This window comes from Ambystoma mexicanum, chromosome 3p (genome assembly GCF_040938575.1).
Source record: "Ambystoma mexicanum isolate Mex_15411 chromosome 3p, UKY_AmexF1_1, whole genome shotgun sequence".
Taxonomy (NCBI): Eukaryota; Metazoa; Chordata; class Amphibia; order Caudata; family Ambystomatidae; genus Ambystoma; species Ambystoma mexicanum.
This window is the reverse complement of record NC_090925.1, coordinates 1107728192-1107744852: the sequence shown is the minus strand read 5'-3', so window position 1 is coordinate 1107744852 and position 16661 is coordinate 1107728192. Positions and strand designations below refer to the sequence as shown.

Here is a 16661-nt window from a genome sequence, read left to right as displayed (position 1 = left end):
CTCCACTCCTCCTTGTACTCACTCTCTCCCGCACTCGTAACTTTCAGCCGCAACTCGGTCCAACTTCCAGCTCACTCGCTTTGCACCTGCACCCCTCAAACATGACACTCCTGGGATCTCCAATGTCATTTGTCCCCTTTGCCTACTGCACAACTCTTGCTCCTCTCCGCCACCTCTTATTGCAGTTTCACTTGGCCTCTGGAACGTACAATCCCTCTACGACAAGTCTTCCTACATCATTGGCTACTTCAACTGGTAGCATCCTCAACGTTTACTTCTTACTATCACAGGCACCTGGATCTCTCCTCATAGGTCTTCTACTCAAGCTGCTTGCTACACTGACTCTGCTACCTTCTACCACTCTCTCCATGTTGTTGGTAAGGTGGTGGAATGGGGCTCCTTACCAGCAAGGCCCTTACCACTGCCTCCCTTCCTCCTCTGGTAACGGTTCTTCCTTTTTTGAGTATACCATTATTCAACTCCTCCCTCCTACTCCTCTCACTGTTTTGGCTATCTATCGAACCCTGAGGTGCTCTCAACTCCTTTTTCACTGATCTGAAACTTCTCATTGAGTCACTTCAAACTGACAATCTCATTGTGATGCTGATACACGTAAACAGCCCCAAATGTGTAAAATAGGCAGGATATCTCAGGGGCAAAGCATTTGTCTTGGAAACAAGACAACAGAGAGCCTCCCGGGTTCAAATCCCAGTCCCACCATAGAGACTGGTGTCTGGCATGAAGCGCAATATGCAATATATATTTTTTTCAAAGCCCTCTGCAACCTTGAACATAACTCACTCCTATCTGACCCCTCCCGCCACTCTTTCCACGATCAGCCTACCCACTCTGGTGGAAGATTATGACTTTGTCTTACTCCCTACTTTGCCCTCCCCCTCTTAGCTCGCTAATGACCTCTCTCCCTCTGATCATTCCATTGTTCACTTTACCATCTCAGTCCATCCACCGTTTGCTCCTTCTCTCCCCTCTGCAAGACCAAGAGGAAACTCTGCCATGACTCTCTTGCACTTTACCTTGATGTGGTGAGAACAACTCTCCTTTCACTGTCCTCTATTCATGCCTCTTCAATTAACCATGCCTTTTCCGACATTAACTATGGATTTATGACTCCCTCTGGCCAACCCCATCCTCCATGAGCATTCACACCTTTTCGTCCTCAACCCTGGATCATCTTGAAGATCTAGACAATCAAAACAATCCTGTGTCGTGACATGGAATGCTGATTGGAAATCAGGGACCCCCACCCTAATCCTACCCTACAAAAATTCCCTTACTGCCCTCATATGCATTGAACACTGCAGAATTCTCCTACTTCACAAACCTAATCTCTTCACTTAAAATCAACCTAGAAATATTCATCGACGCTCCATGCTTTGCTCACACCTCCCAAGCCAACATCCATTACCTCCTACCTCTCTGCTATTTACTTTGCTCACAGTTTTGTCTAAAATCTCAAAATCTCAAAAAATGTGCGACACTCTCAAATCCTCTTTCCTTCTCCCACCCTCCTTCTATCCTTCTATCCACACATCTGCCCTCTACACCTTCTACTCTCAACTAATTCTCCACTATCGAATTAGCGCCCATTTTTTGGAGTGCTACCCCATGTTGTGTTGCTATCGCATGTTTCATCCTCAAACTGTCAAAGACTTAGTCACAATCACATGCCTTTACCACTCTCCATGCTCGACTCTTCCCCACCTCCTTCAACTCTGCAATTGTCCTACCCCTTTTGAAGAAACCCTCTTGTGACCCAAGCATACTGGCAAACTATCCCCTAGATTGCTTCCTTCCCCCTTATTCAAATGTTCTTGAGCGGGTGGTCTTCAACCAAATCACTAAGTATCTTGAACATAATGGCCTTGGAGATCCATTTCAATCTGGCTTGCATAGTAACCACTACACCACGACTGCACTCATTAATGTTTCAAACATTCTCTTTTATTCTCTCCACTCCAGACCCCTTCTATGCTCATCCTTTTGGACCTCTCCTCCCTTTGAAAACAGTCAACCACTCATTTTTCTTCCTTACTTTCTAGAACCTTGCATTTTCCAAATCTGCTCTAACCTAGACTGCTTCCTACCTGGAGGTTTGGCCCTTTTATATCTCATGACATTCTGAGCCCGCCCATCTCCCTGTTTCTGTTGCCCTTAGATCAGTACTCGTTATACCTCTCCCTTCGGAAGACCTAGCTTATCCTTTGGCTTTCACTATGACCTCTTTGCTAAGAACACTCAAATATTTTTCTCCGTGCCCTCCTTCACCCCAGCCATCTTGGAATTAATTATTAATTGCCTCAATGCATTTTGTCACTGGATGGCTCGCTGCTGTCTCATACTGAACTCTTCAAAAACGGAATTAATCTTCCTCCCAGCTTCCAATGACAACCCTCACCATCTCCTTCCTGCCTGGCCTTCTTGCTCCCTCGTGCATTGCTCGCAACAGTGGGATCCTCTTCGATAGCGACATTTAATTGTATCAATTCATCACTAAGACCGCCTGTTGCTCATCTTAACTGCTCATACGTTCTGTCCCCTTTCCTCTTCCAACATGGGGACGGTACCAGAACCTTTGCAACAAAAAAATTATCTTCCCCTTTAAATTAAGCCTAACATGCAGGGGCGAGGCCTTGGCCATGGGAACGCCCCGACGAGGCCCCGCCCTCCGGTGCCTCACCTCAGTCCCTTTTTCCACACAGACGGTATCAGACCTGGCAGTCAGCGCAGGGACCTTTTTTAGCTTTCCGCTTGCTCCCCTTTTGTTTTTTCAATTCTTATTCCACTTCCCTTCAGTGCCTCACCTCCCCGACACATTTTGGCCACAGGAAGATTCACGTGGTGTGCCTCTTGCGGCCGCTCGTTTCCGGCCTCAGACAACCATGCACACTGTCTTGAGTGTTTGGGGCCCGACCACCGCTGGGACTCATGTGCGAACTGCAGCGATCTCAGTAACAGGGCATTGAAGAATCTGTTGCTGTGGTGGAGGGAGATATTCCACACTTGCCCCTTTTCCACCTTAAGGACTTTGTCTCTGGGACCTCTCATCAAGACAAGGTAGGACCTTTGTTCAGCATGACTCCACAGCTCAGAGACTCCTTCCCTGGGGCTCCCACAGATCAGGGCTCCTCGCATTCAGGTTCCGGCAGACCCAAGGCCTCTAGGGCTACCGCTTCGAAGCTGAGAGGCCCCAGGGGTCTTGTGGGCGTTCTGGGGACAGACCTGAGGCCTTGCAGGGACCCTACCAGGCTGTTCTCGGACGGACAATCAGTTCCGTCCTCTTCTTCTACCCAAGGGGGGAAGGGATCGTTGAGTGCCACCTTCAAGAGTCGTTCCTCGGCTAGATCAGCACGGCTACTAGCACAGGTGCCGAGGGCTCCCAACCTACCGGAACTCGCTCAAGCGCCGTCATCCAGGGCGTTAACACTACCGGCCATCCGGCTCAGGGCTCAGCACCTACCAGAGGGCTCTCTGAGGTCGACATCTCTGCTTTGGGTTGTAAGGAAGGCATGGCATCAAAGTAAGACAGACACAAGTGATCACAGTTCAAGAGTGTTTATTCTTTTATTTTATTTATTGTTTTGGTTGGAAAGCTCAACCTTTCAATACATTAAATACACAATTCATTTAACACTGTTCATTAAGAAAAAGAAAAATGTCAATACAGACTTGTGCAGAAAAATGTTAAAAACAAGTCATAAAAAATGTACAACTATATAATATATGAAGGTCATAATATCCAGTTGTCCCTCAGTAGTGATTGGTGAGCGAGATTCTGAGTATCCCGATCCAAACATTGGTTTGCATAGAAATATCACATGACTACATCCTGAATCTACAGATGGATTCATCAAGTGAGAATCATCTTAACATTCGTGAGCCACATGAGTCATTACAATTTATAAGAACACACAGTTTTGGTGTTGGACTCCTACAAAAGAGGAAAAGAAGAAGCAAAACAAAGAAAACCATTTAAAATACATTATTGCACCTTTGTGCACCTTATATAACAATGTCTAAAATAGAAGATTGGATTTCAGGCGTCAGCCTTTCCTCAAACCTAATGTGAGTGGTTTAATACTAGGCCTAGGGTCGGCAGTTCTGTAAAGTAGGTGAGATTAACACCTAATCTAAACCTAAATCTAAGATGGGAGCAAGCTACGACCATCAAATACTAATAATACAGTCCTAGTGAAGTCTAGTCAAACAAAAAAGGCCCTATACTAAAAAACAAAAAAAAAATATCCACAATCCTTACAACTATGCTACAAAAGAGTGTGGGTTCATATTCACCAGAAAAGAAAGAAGTGTTCCAAAATTATAAGTCAGAATGTTATGGCCGGGGTCGCCCTTCCCCACATTTTTAGCACCGGACAAGACAGAACTCTCCAGCACAGCACACTTGTGGGCTTCTCTGGCACAAGCTTAAAGTTCCTTTTCTCATTATCAGGGCCTACTATGCCCATGTCTGTTCTCATGCGAAGTTTCTTGATGGAAGAGATGGTCCTCCCAGGTTTTACTATAAATGACGATATTGTCAATATAAGTGCTGTAGAAATTAGAATAGGGTCGCAACTCATGGAAAGTGGCTGGTCTGCCATGTAAGCCGAAAGGGAGGACTTTCAATTGAAACAGTCCTAAGGGCGTTCAAAAGCTGTTTTGTCTTTATCTGGCCTGTATACTGGGACTTGCCAGTACTCTTTGGTTAAGTCTAAGGTGAATAGAAAGGTGGCTGCTCTGAGTTTATCAATTAGGTAATCAATGCGTGGCATGGGGTAGGCATTGAAGTCAGAAATTGCATTAACTTGATGGAAGTCTATGCAAAACCTCCAGGAGCGGTCAGGTTTAGGGACCAACATTATAGGGGAGGACTATGGGCTCGAAGAAGGCTCAATAATATTGGCTTTCAACATTTTATTTACCTCCTCAACCACTGTCTGTCTGAGGGCTTCCGGGAGTCAATAGGGTGTTAAATTAACCACTTTTCCCTTAGGTGTTCTAATATAATGGTTAGTGCTTTTTACTCTTCCTGGTTTTTCTGAAAATACATAGGGAAATTAGGTAATTACATCTTTTAGATCTTCTTCTTGTTTTTGAATAGATCACTCTGGAGGAATTCATTCCAAGCTTGGCTGGCGGGTTCTCTTTTCACTCTAAGAGATTTATGTGATACAAATGGGCCTTCTGTTTACTGTCCAGTTGGGCTACTTTATAAGGGCAGGGTCCCTTTTGTTCTAATATTTCATAGGGTCCATGCCACTTTGAGACAAGCTTGTTTTCTGAGGTGGGTAAGGGGACCAGTACTATCTGTCCTACAGAAAACGACGTTAAGCTCACCTTCTTGTCATAAGTGGATTTTTGTTGACTCTGGGCTTTTTCCATATGAGTGCGGACTAGATTGTGAACAAGTCTCATATGTTCTCGCATTCTAGTAGCGGTTTGCGAGAAGGGAATGGGTGCCTCTTCTTCTTCATCCCAGGTTTCCCGGAGCATGTCCAGGACATCTCTAGGCTCTCTACCATACAGTATTTTGAAAGGAAAGAATTCTGTTGAAGCCAGAGTGGCTTTCCTTATTGCAAATGGTACCCAAGGGATCATTCGGTCCCAGTCTTTCCCGTCCTTATCTACCAATTTCCGTAGGATTAATTTCAGTGTTTTGAATCTTTACACCAAGTCATCGGTTTGGGGGTGGTGTACAGAGGTTCGTAATGTGATAATATGGAGCAGCTCTTTGACTTCTGCCATAAGCTTGCTCATAAAGTTTGAACCTTGATTTGTTAGTATTTCTTTGGGAAAGCTGAGCCTGGAAAAATATGGTAAGAGGTCTTTAAGGATTTGTTGTGTGGTATTGTTTCGCATTGGGAAGGCTTTGGGGATCTGGTTGCATAGTCAAGAATTACAAGGACATATTTGTTTCCTAATTAGGATGTTTCTAAAGGTCCAATGATGTCCATCCCGATTCTTGAAAAAGGGATTTCTAAGATGGGTAAAGGATTCAGAGTTGCAGGGAGTGGGATGTGTGCATGCTGGTCTTTTGACCAATGGAAAATGTCTGAACAAAGGTTTTGAGGTCAGCGTGGATACCTGGCCAGTAAAACTTCCCACTGATATGGGCCTGAGTTTTGGATTGTCCTAAGTGCCCCCCGGTAAGATGGGAGTGCGCAATCTCCAGTATAACCTTGCGGTGGGTCTTGGGAATTACTACCTGTGTCTTCACTAAGCCTTCTGTAGATGTTTCCCTTCTATATAACAACCCCTGCTTTAAGAAGAAAAAGGGGCTTCCTTTCTCTATACCTTCTTCTTCCGGAATAGCCTGTAAAAAAAACTTCAGCAAGAGCTGGATCATTTCGCTACGCTCTTCTCCTTTCCTTTCTTCGATATTAACTGGTTAATCAGCTTCCCCAAAGCCTAATGTACCTCTTTCTGTTTTGCGTGGTTCACTTTTTTAAACTGAGGAAATGGTGCCTTTCCAAAATTCCTTAAGCAATTTGATCCCCATGATGTATTTCAAATGGGAATTAACCAGGATTCTTGAAGAGAACCTTTACGTTTCCCCATAAATCAGGATCGACGACGCCTGGTAAAACATCTATACCGAAATTCCATGGTAGGCTAGATTTTGGGGCCAACCTTATGCAACACCCCGGTGGGGGGTGTAAAAAAATCGGTAGGAATCATTCCCCTTTTCCAAGGGGGGATAACAGCCTCCCCGCTGCTACACATATCGAAACCTATCAATTCTTTCATGGCAACAGAGGGGCTAGAAGCTCTACGAGTGAGTATTTTAAATTGTAGGGTTTTCCAATTAGTTTCAATTGAGTCAGATCCCACCCTTGACACTTTATGTAAGGAAAGCATGGCATCAAAGACAGACACAAGTGATCAAAGTTCAAAAGTGTTTATTAAACTGTAAAATGGGTGAGATAAATGCCTAATCTAAACCTAAATATAAGATGGGAGCAAGCTACGATCATCAAATTATAATACAGTCCTAGTGAAGTCAAGTCAAATAAAAAGGGCCTATTCTAAAAGAAAGTATTGCCAATCCTTACCCTATGCTACAAAAAAGTGTTGGATAATATTCACCAGAAAAGAACGAAGTGTTCACAAATTGATAAGTCGGGATGTTATGGCTGGGGTCTCCCTTTCCCATGTTTTAGCATGGGACAAGGCAGAACTCTTGAGCACAGTACACTCCTGAGCTTCTCTGGCACAGGATTAAAGTTCCTTTTCTCAGTATCAGGGCCTACTGTGCCCAAGTCTCTTCTCATGCAAAGTATCTTGCTTCAGAGGGCCAGATACGCCAAAACAACAAAACAAAAGTTCCTTCTGTTAACATTTACATCGGGTGATTACCCTTTACCCTTGGATCCCCCTCAGCCGGGCTCTAATCCTTCTCTATCGTCAGCCTCCCTCAGTCGGGCTCAGACCAACCAGAGCACTTGCCATTCGAGGGGATTGGGTCCTCCGACATATTCCATATCTATGACAGTAATCACCACAGCTGTGCTGCTTTGGAAAATTTTCGGTGTCAGGGTCCTGCGTCGATGACGTCTATATGCTGTCCTCGAGGGCCTCCGTCGAGCCGATGTCACTGGATGTTATAAGTAGGACGCACGACGACCGTAGCCTCAGTTCTGTTTTTTCCGCTAACGTGTTCGCTTCGGAGATCACGGCGCTCCTCGGTTCTTCTGAGTTCTGTTCTTTCGGTTCTTCGGACCTGTTTGTTGTGAAGATTTCCATGATGTCTTCGTCTTCTTCCACCCCGCAGCCGGGTTTTAAGAAGTGTTGGGACTGCGGGTCCAAGATGTCGTTGACGGATTCACACGACGCCTGTTTCTGGTGCCTCGGGGAGGACCACGACACGGATGACTGTGTAGACTGCCAGTCGCTTACATCGAAGGCCTTGTAGGTGCGTAAGAAGAAGCTTTCTGTAGGTAAGGTGGCCAAGCCCCGGAAGTTGAGATTCACTGGGCTTTCGACGGACGATTCGAGGGGCGACTCTCCACATCGTCGGCGTAAGTCCAGGGGGGGGTCTCAGTCCAGGAGTAGGTCCCGCCATTACTCTGACTCTTCGAGGCACTCACGGAAGCACTGGTATCGGTCGCCTTCCCCGTCCTCGTCCGAGGACTCCGCCCGTCGGCGGGTAGCTTGTCCCAACAAGCCTTCCACTCCTGCGGAATGGGATTCATTTTGGCAGGAGATGTTGGCGATTTTTCAGTTGGAGGGCTCCGGTCCATCCGCGCCGTCGAAAGACGCCGGCCGTGACCATGCTAGACATGCCACTCCCACACCTTCGGGCTCAAGCGGTCGTCGCGATCACCAGGCACCTTCGAGGTCCCGGTCGGACAAGGATGGTCGCTCTAGACATGCCCGTTCCAGGTCCTGGTCCTCGACGCCATCGAGACCTTCGGAGCCTGTGAGGTCTTTGAAGAAGACATCGGCGCCGAGGTCGTCGAGGGACTCTCTCGAGGCTCTGCCTCCGAGGAAGCCATTGACGCCATCGGCGTCCAGGCTGTCGAAGGACACGCTCGGGGCTCCGCCCTCAAGGACTGTGTCGACGCCGTCGGCGCCATGCTCGATGTCGACACCGATTCCATCGGCGCCCTCGACGCCTTTCGAGGCTGCTTTGTTGGAGGTACCCTGTGGCACGGTGGAACCCCGTAGAAAGGCTCTGGCCAAGGCTAAAAATGTCTTTGTCCCTTTTTCTGTGCCCTCACTCCAGCCTCTGGATTATATTTCTGAGGTGGATGAGGGGTCTGAGGAAGGTATGCTTCCTGAGGAGGTACCTGACGAGATTTTGTCTGGTCATAGCCAGACTGAAAACCTGCGTCAGTCGTTGCATGACGCCAGTGGTCTGGACACCTCTCCGGAGGTGGAGTTCTGTAGGCCTGAGCCTGGCACCCCATGCCGAGTCCTCGTACCGGCGCCTTATGTCAAGGGTCATGGAATACTTGGGGTGGTCGGCGCCACCAGTGGATTTTGTGCAGGATGACCTGGCGGATATCCTCGACCAAGGTCCACCAACTGGCCCGGTACTGCCCTTCCATATGGCCTTGCAGAGAAGGGTGGCAGCAGCTTGGACTGCTCCGGAGAGTCTCCCGGCAGTGAGCAAGTCTTTGCTGCGACAAATACCACCCAGCCAGTAGCGACCCCTGCTACTTGACCACTCACCCCACTCCGGAGACTTTGGTGGTGCAGGCGGCTACGGCCCCAGCAAAGCAGACGTTGTACCATATCAGCCCTCCTGATAGGGACGACAAGCATTTTGATGGCTGGGCAAAAAAAGTGTTTTCTTCAGGGGGTATGGCTTTACAGGCAGCCAACTCTGTGTGTGCCTTGTCACGTTTCAGGCACACTCTGTGGAACTGTATTTCGTTTGCGGCTGAACGTATTCCCGAAGGGGACGAACAAGATGGTTTTCTTGCTATTGTGCAGGATGGCAAGGATGCCATGTGTGAGTCCGTTCAGTCGGGTCTGGACATGGCAGATTGTGTCAGCCGGTCCATAGCGGCAAGCACCGTAATACGCAGGTTTGCGTGGTTGCGGAAGTCGGGGTTTGCTCCGGATGTGCAAACCCGGCTCCTCAACATGCCCTTTGATGGTGAACATCTTATTGGCAGAAAGCCTGATGAGAGCCTTGAGAGGTTGCAGACCTCCAAAGCTGCTGCGAAGTCGGTGAGCGGTGCAGTTCGCCAACCTCCGCCTTTTCATCCTAAGGAACAGCAATGGAGGGGAGGTTCCTTTCGATATTGGTAAATCGAGAGGAGCTGCAAGTCAAAGGGGCCACCGTAGGAGTACCAGAGGTGGAAAACGGGGTACACGAGGTGCCAAAGCCACTCGGGCAGTTTCCCCTTTGCCCTCAGACACTGCCGTAGCCGCTTCAGCTCAGTCATGAGGCCATGTCGCATGGTTCGCCGGTTGGGGGAAGGCTGGCTCAGCACCTTGTAGAGTGGCGTGCCATTACTTCAGATGTGTGGGTTCTGGAGATCATAGCTCACGGCTACTGTCTTCCTTTCCGGCAGAGGCCTCACGACAATCCACCAGGGAATCTCTTTGAAGAGTCCGGATCTGCTCCTTGCGCAGGAAATGCAATCCCTGCTGGAGAGAGGCGCCATAGAACTGGTGCCTGTAGCGGAGAGGAACAAGGGATGGTATTCCCCTTATTTTTTGATTTCAAAGAAAGACCGGGGATTGAGACCCATCATGGACTTGCAAGGTTTGAACAAGCTCCTCAGGAAGGACAAGTTCAAGATGGTTACTCTTTCTCAAGTCCTCCAGGCCCTTCAACTTCAGTGTATGAAGGAGGGTAAGTCCCAAATTTTTTGGTGAAGGGGGATTGAGCTGAAAAACGGGACTTGGTTCTTACAGAGGGAACAGAGGAACACAAGCTCAATTACCCCTCTTTTTGTCCGCCTTGCAGCAGGGCAGGGACAGAGGGATTTTTGGATAGATATATTTCTTGTCTATCTGAGAGTCGCATAAAAATATTTCATTATTCAGAGGGTAGTCACAGTAAAAAACATATTTTAATAGTATAATTTATACACTTTTGTAGGTGGTTGGTGCTTTCCACCAGGCACCTCCAGACTTAGAAAACAATACATACAACTAAAAAGTCCAAACTAACACATACATATTCTGCTTGTGGTGTCTAGGTTAGTAGAGTGACAATTCTAATGATGCACTTTGTCAATTTTGATTTGTTGACTTTCGAAAAATGGGGAAACTAAGACATTCAATGTACAGCATGCAATTTTAAACGCTGCAAAAAAACACAGTTGTTTCAGTGTTAGGATGTCTACATATGTTTCGGCACATAATATGCATCAACACCATCCCTGGTGTTCTGCTATTTTAGTTGTGGCCCTCTTCAGGACAGAATGTTGTTTTTCGAAATGACAAAAGTTCAGAAAAACCCCAGGTGTTCACGTTGTTTTTCAATGCTGTAAAGGGTGGAAAATATGGAATTTGTGTTAGTGGTGTGTCTAGGACTCAACTTGCATTAAAAACTCTTCTGATAGAAATGTATGCGAAAAGGATACAATCTTCTCCACATTCCCACTTCTCACTGACCTTTGTATGCTTTTGTGGTCGGACTTAAGATTATTATTTTTGTTCTAGGCAAGCGTCGAATTCGCTGTCATGCCCTTGATGTCATCATACAGTTGGTTGCCTATATCCTATTTGGGCTTAGTGGTTGGTCCTTACGTCGAAGTAATTCAGACTTTCGAGCCTACGGACACAATTGAAATTTGAAACAGACCGTTTGTTGCGTTTATGCATGTTGGTATTTCAAACATAGAAGTTGTCTTCATTGTTTACTGACCTGAGAGTTTCGTCAGAGGATATAATTTAATTTGGCGCTAGTTGTTTTTGCAGAGATGCATGTCCCCTGCATGTGGGTTCCCAGGGGTACCTTCTTTTCCTGTTTAACAGAACCTGTGGGGGCAGATGGAATAAAACCTGCGTTTAGGAAGCCAAATCTCCACATGAGCCGTAATATACTTTTTTTCTCTTTCGCTAGCGTGATTTCGTAGTTGTTTTTTGAAACATTAGCGTTTAGGTTTTGTTTACCTTCTATTTGAATCGATGAAACGATCTTTACGTATCGTAGTGCAGCTCCTCTCAGTTTCGACGCAGAGGTACCAACTTGTTTGAGTTTGGTGTTTCAAGAGATGAAATATGTTACTTCCGTGTTTCTTCCGTAGTTGCATATCATGTGACTGCCAAGTACGTCTTTCGAAAAACCTGTTCATTTCTTGGCGGCGCGTGCGGCCATCTTGAAGTGTATAAACTAAATGGTCGATCCTTTATTTTTTGTAGGTCTCCACATAACGTAATTATGTTTTGTTCATTAAAATAAATATGGTGGTACATGGACACACCTTGGCAGTGTTTTCATTGTTTACATACAGTATAGCCCGTGTATTTGTTATGGTAGAAACGAAGTCTGGGCTCCGGGGTCATATAGGCTCGAGATATTCTCTTCAGAAGAAAATTCCCCACTCTACTGATGAGTTAAGACCATTTTTTACTGTATCCAGGTCGAAAATCCATTTTTGTTCGCATTTGCGCAGAGCCAAATCACGGTCTCCGCCTCTGTTTGAAATTTGAACTGTTTGGATGATAAACCAAAAGATTTCACATGGTTTATGTTTTAGTTGGAGATAGTGGGCAACAAGAGGTTTATTAGGTGTCTGATTTCTGATGTTGGTCCGATGTTCTCCTATGCGTATTTTGATGTGTCTTTTTGTTTTCCCGATATACAGGAGTTGGCATGGGCATTGGATCGCATATACTACCCATTGCGAATTGCAGTTTGTGAACGATCTGAGTTGCCAGTCTCTTTCTTTCAGTTTTATGTTTTTCATGTTTTTCGTGAGTGGGCAAACCGAACACATGCCACATTTAAAATGTCCTGTTACCGGTGGAAGGTCCCAAAGGGTGTTCTGTAAGTCTGTTTTTTTTGATTGAGGATATGTGTGGACCAAACTGTCTTTTAGGTTCTTCTGTCTTTTAAACGCAAATCTGGGAGGTGCAGGATTGAAGTCCTCCGTTTTTATGATATGCCAGTTCTTTAGGACTAGTTTGCGTAGCTTGTGGCTAATCGGGGTGAAAGTTGTAATGCATGTCATTTTTTCCACAGTTGTTTTTTTGGGCGGGTTTAAGCATGTTTCTCGATTTTTATTTTTCGCACTTTTATAGGCCACGTTTATATACTTTTTCGGATATCCTCTTTGTTCCAGACGTTTTTTCAGTTGTTTGCCATGTATCCTATAGTCTTCTAGATTCGTGCAATTACGGCGTACTCTTAGGAATTGGCCTATCGGAAGGTTGGTCTTGAGGCTTGCTGGATGGTAGCTCTTGAATTCGAGAAGTGTATTCTTATCCGTTTTTTTCCGATATAAGTTTGTGGTGAGGGAGGCATTTGGCTCTGTTCTGATTTCTAGATCCAAAAAAGGGATGCTCTTTGTGTTGTGGCACATAGTGAATTTGATGTTCACATTGCATTGGTTTAACCATTTTTGGAATTCTAGCAGGAGTGAATTGGAGCCTCTCCATACTAGAAAACAGTCATCGATATATCTGTACCATGCGATGATGTTGGTTTTAAACAGGTTATCGATGTGATAGATAGACTTGGTCTCTACAGAGTCCATATATAGGTTTGCAATATCGGGGGCAAATGTTGCACCCATACTGGTTCCGTGTCTTTGGTTATAGAAAGAATCTCCACAGATGAAGTAATTCTCCATAAGGGCCAGTCTTGCGCATTCAAGGATAAAGGGGGTTGGAACTGTCTTGTTGTTCATAGTTCGTTGGTTCAAGTATTGTTCCAGTATTTTTAAACATTCGAGCTGCGGGATGCTGGTGTATAGAGCGACTACATCTAGTGTTGCTAGAATGTCTCCTTGTTCCGTGGTTATATTTTCTACGATCTTTATTATACTCGTTGTGTCCTTAACATATGATTTCATGCGTGATACGAAAGGTCTGAGGAACCAATCGACGTAAATTGACAGAGGTTCGAGGATCGAGTCTATTGCCGACACTATTGGTCTCCCTGGGGGTGTTGTGCTGTTTTTGTGTACCTTAGGGAGTAGGTAGAATGCTGGGATAGTAGGATTGGTTTTGATTAGAAAGCATTTTTCATCATGATCTATCCACCCTTCGGCTTCTGCATGTTGCATTAGACTCGATATCTCCTCTTTCAGGCGTGATGTCGGATCGCCTTGTAGGGGTTTATAAAATTTCTGGTCTTGTAGATGTAATCTGATTTCCTCGTTGTATGCGTTTTTGTTCCATAAGACTATTCCCCCTCCTTTATCTGCAGGTTTTATTACGAATAGTTCATTTGTTTGTAGGTCTTTCAATGCCTGTCTTTCCATTGGGCATAGATTGTCTTTGGAGAAATTGTTGGTGCATAGTAGTTTTTTAGTTCCTTCAATTATTTTATTTTCAAAAGCCGCGATCGCCGGGCTTATCATATTGTTCGTAGGGAAGAAGGTCGACGGAGGTTTTAGGCCCGTTGTGCTCTTTTCTTTTTCTTTGTTCCCTATTTTGGGGTTTCGGAAAAAGTATTTTAGCCTGATTGTTCGGAAGAATTTTTGTAGTTCGATCTCTGTTTGGAAGTTTTCTGCCTTTTTAACCGGTACAAAACTGAGGCCACGGCTTAATACCTTTATTTCACCTTCTGTAAGAACGTGAGTGGAGAGATTGAAGATAGGGATTACCAATTCTGCACAGGTCCGTTCCAGTTCCGTGTTTGCATCCGTTGTGGGGCTTGGGATCGGTTGCGGCCTCCTTGTGCCCTCCCTTGAAAAAACCGTTGTCTCTGGTTTTTGCCTCCCCTCGGTGCGTTGGTATTGGTGCTGTTATCGGAGTCACTGCTTGTAGTACTATTGGTGGTGTTAGAGAAAGTAACGTATTGTTTTCTTTGGTATCCATTTCTTCCTCTCGGTGGTCCTGTTTTGTTGATGTTGTCATAGTATGTTTCGACGAGATATGGATAGGTCTTTGTTTCTTTGTTGTACCCCCGCACCGAGAGACAACGGTTTTTTCAAGGGAGGGCACAAGGAGGCCGCAACCGATCCCAAGCCCCACAACGGATGCAAACACGGAACTGGAACGGACCTGTGCAGAATTGGTAATCCCTATCTTCAATCTCTCCACTCACGTTCTTACAGAAGGTGAAATAAAGGTATTAAGCCGTGGCCTCAGTTTTGTACCGGTTAAAAAGGCAGAAAACTTCCAAACAGAGATCGAACTACAAAAATTCTTCCGAACAATCAGGCTAAAATACTTTTTCCGAAACCCCAAAATAGGGAACAAAGAAAAAGAAAAGAGCACAACGGGCCTAAAACCTCCGTCGACCTTCTTCCCTACGAACAATATGATAAGCCCGGCGATCGCGGCTTTTGAAAATAAAATAATTGAAGGAACTAAAAAACTACTATGCACCAACAATTTCTCCAAAGACAATCTATGCCCAATGGAAAGACAGGCATTGAAAGACCTACAAACAAATGAACTATTCGTAATAAAACCTGCAGATAAAGGAGGGGGAATAGTCTTATGGAACAAAAACGCATACAACGAGGAAATCAGATTACATCTACAAGACCAGAAATTTTATAAACCCCTACAAGGCGATCCGACATCACGCCTGAAAGAGGAGATATCGAGTCTAATGCAACATGCAGAAGCCGAAGGGTGGATAGATCATGATGAAAAATGCTTTCTAATCAAAACCAATCCTACTATCCCAGCATTCTACCTACTCCCTAAGGTACACAAAAACAGCACAACACCCCCAGGGAGACCAATAGTGTCGGCAATAGACTCGATCCTCGAACCTCTGTCAATTTACGTCGATTGGTTCCTCAGACCTTTCGTATCACGCATGAAATCATATGTTAAGGACACAACGAGTATGATAAAGATCGTAGAAAATATAACCACGGAACAAGGAGACATTCTAGCAACACTAGATGTAGTCGCTCTATACACCAGCATCCCGCAGCTCGAATGTTTAAAAATACTGGAACAATACTTGAACCAACGAACTATGAACAACAAGACAGTTCCAACCCCCGTTATCCTTGAATGCGCAAGACTGGCCCTTATGGAGAATTACTTCATCTGTGGAGATTCTTTCTATAACCAAAGACACGGAACCAGTATGGGTGCAACATTTGCCCCCGATATTGCAAACCTATATATGGACTCTGTAGAGACCAAGTCTATCTATCACATCGATAACCCGTTTAAAACCAACATCATCGCATGGTACAGATATATCGATGACTGTTTTCTAGTATGGAGAGGCTCCAATTCACTCCTGCTAGAATTCCAAAAATGGTTAAACCAATGCAATGTGAACATCAAATTCACTATGTGCCACAACACAAAGAGCATCCCTTTTTTGGATCTAGAAATCAGAACAGAGCCAAATGCCTCCCTCACCACAAACTTATATCGGAAAACAACGGATAAGAATACACTTCTCGAATTCAAGAGCTACCATCCAGCAAGCCTCAAGACCAACCTTCCGATAGGCCAATTCCTAAGAGTACGCCGTAATTGCACGAATCTAGAAGACTATAGGATACATGGCAAACAACTGAAAAAACGTCTGGAACAAAGAGGATATCCGAAAAAGTATATAAACGTGGCCTATAAAAGTGCGAAAAATAAAAATCGAGAAACATGCTTAAACCCGCCCAAAAAAACAACTGTGGAAAAAATGACATGCATTACAACTTTCACCCCGATTAGCCACAAGCTACGCAAACTAGTCCTAAAGAACTGGCATATCATAAAAACGGAGGACTTCAATCCTGCACCTCCCAGATTTGCGTTTAAAAGACAGAAGAACCTAAAAGACAGTTTGGTCCAAACATATCCTCAATCAAAAAAACAGACTTACAGAACACCCTTTGGGACCTTCCACCGGTAACAGGACATTTTAAATGTGGCATGTGTTCGGTTTGCCCACTCACGAAAAACATGAAAAACATAAAACTGAAAGAAAGAGACTGGCAACTCAGATCGTTCACAAACTGCAATTCGCAATGGGTAGTATATGCGATCCAATGCCCATGCCAACTCCTGTATATCGGGAAAACAAAAAGACACAT

The 16661-nt window shown here is 45.2% G+C and overlaps 1 protein-coding gene across 2 annotated transcripts in view; it reads left to right on the top strand.

Moving 5' to 3' along the window:
* ARHGAP26 (Rho GTPase activating protein 26) overlaps positions 1 to 16661 on the top strand; it is a 2838701-nt gene that overhangs the window by 1050970 nt on the left and 1771070 nt on the right. The window lies entirely within an intron of this gene.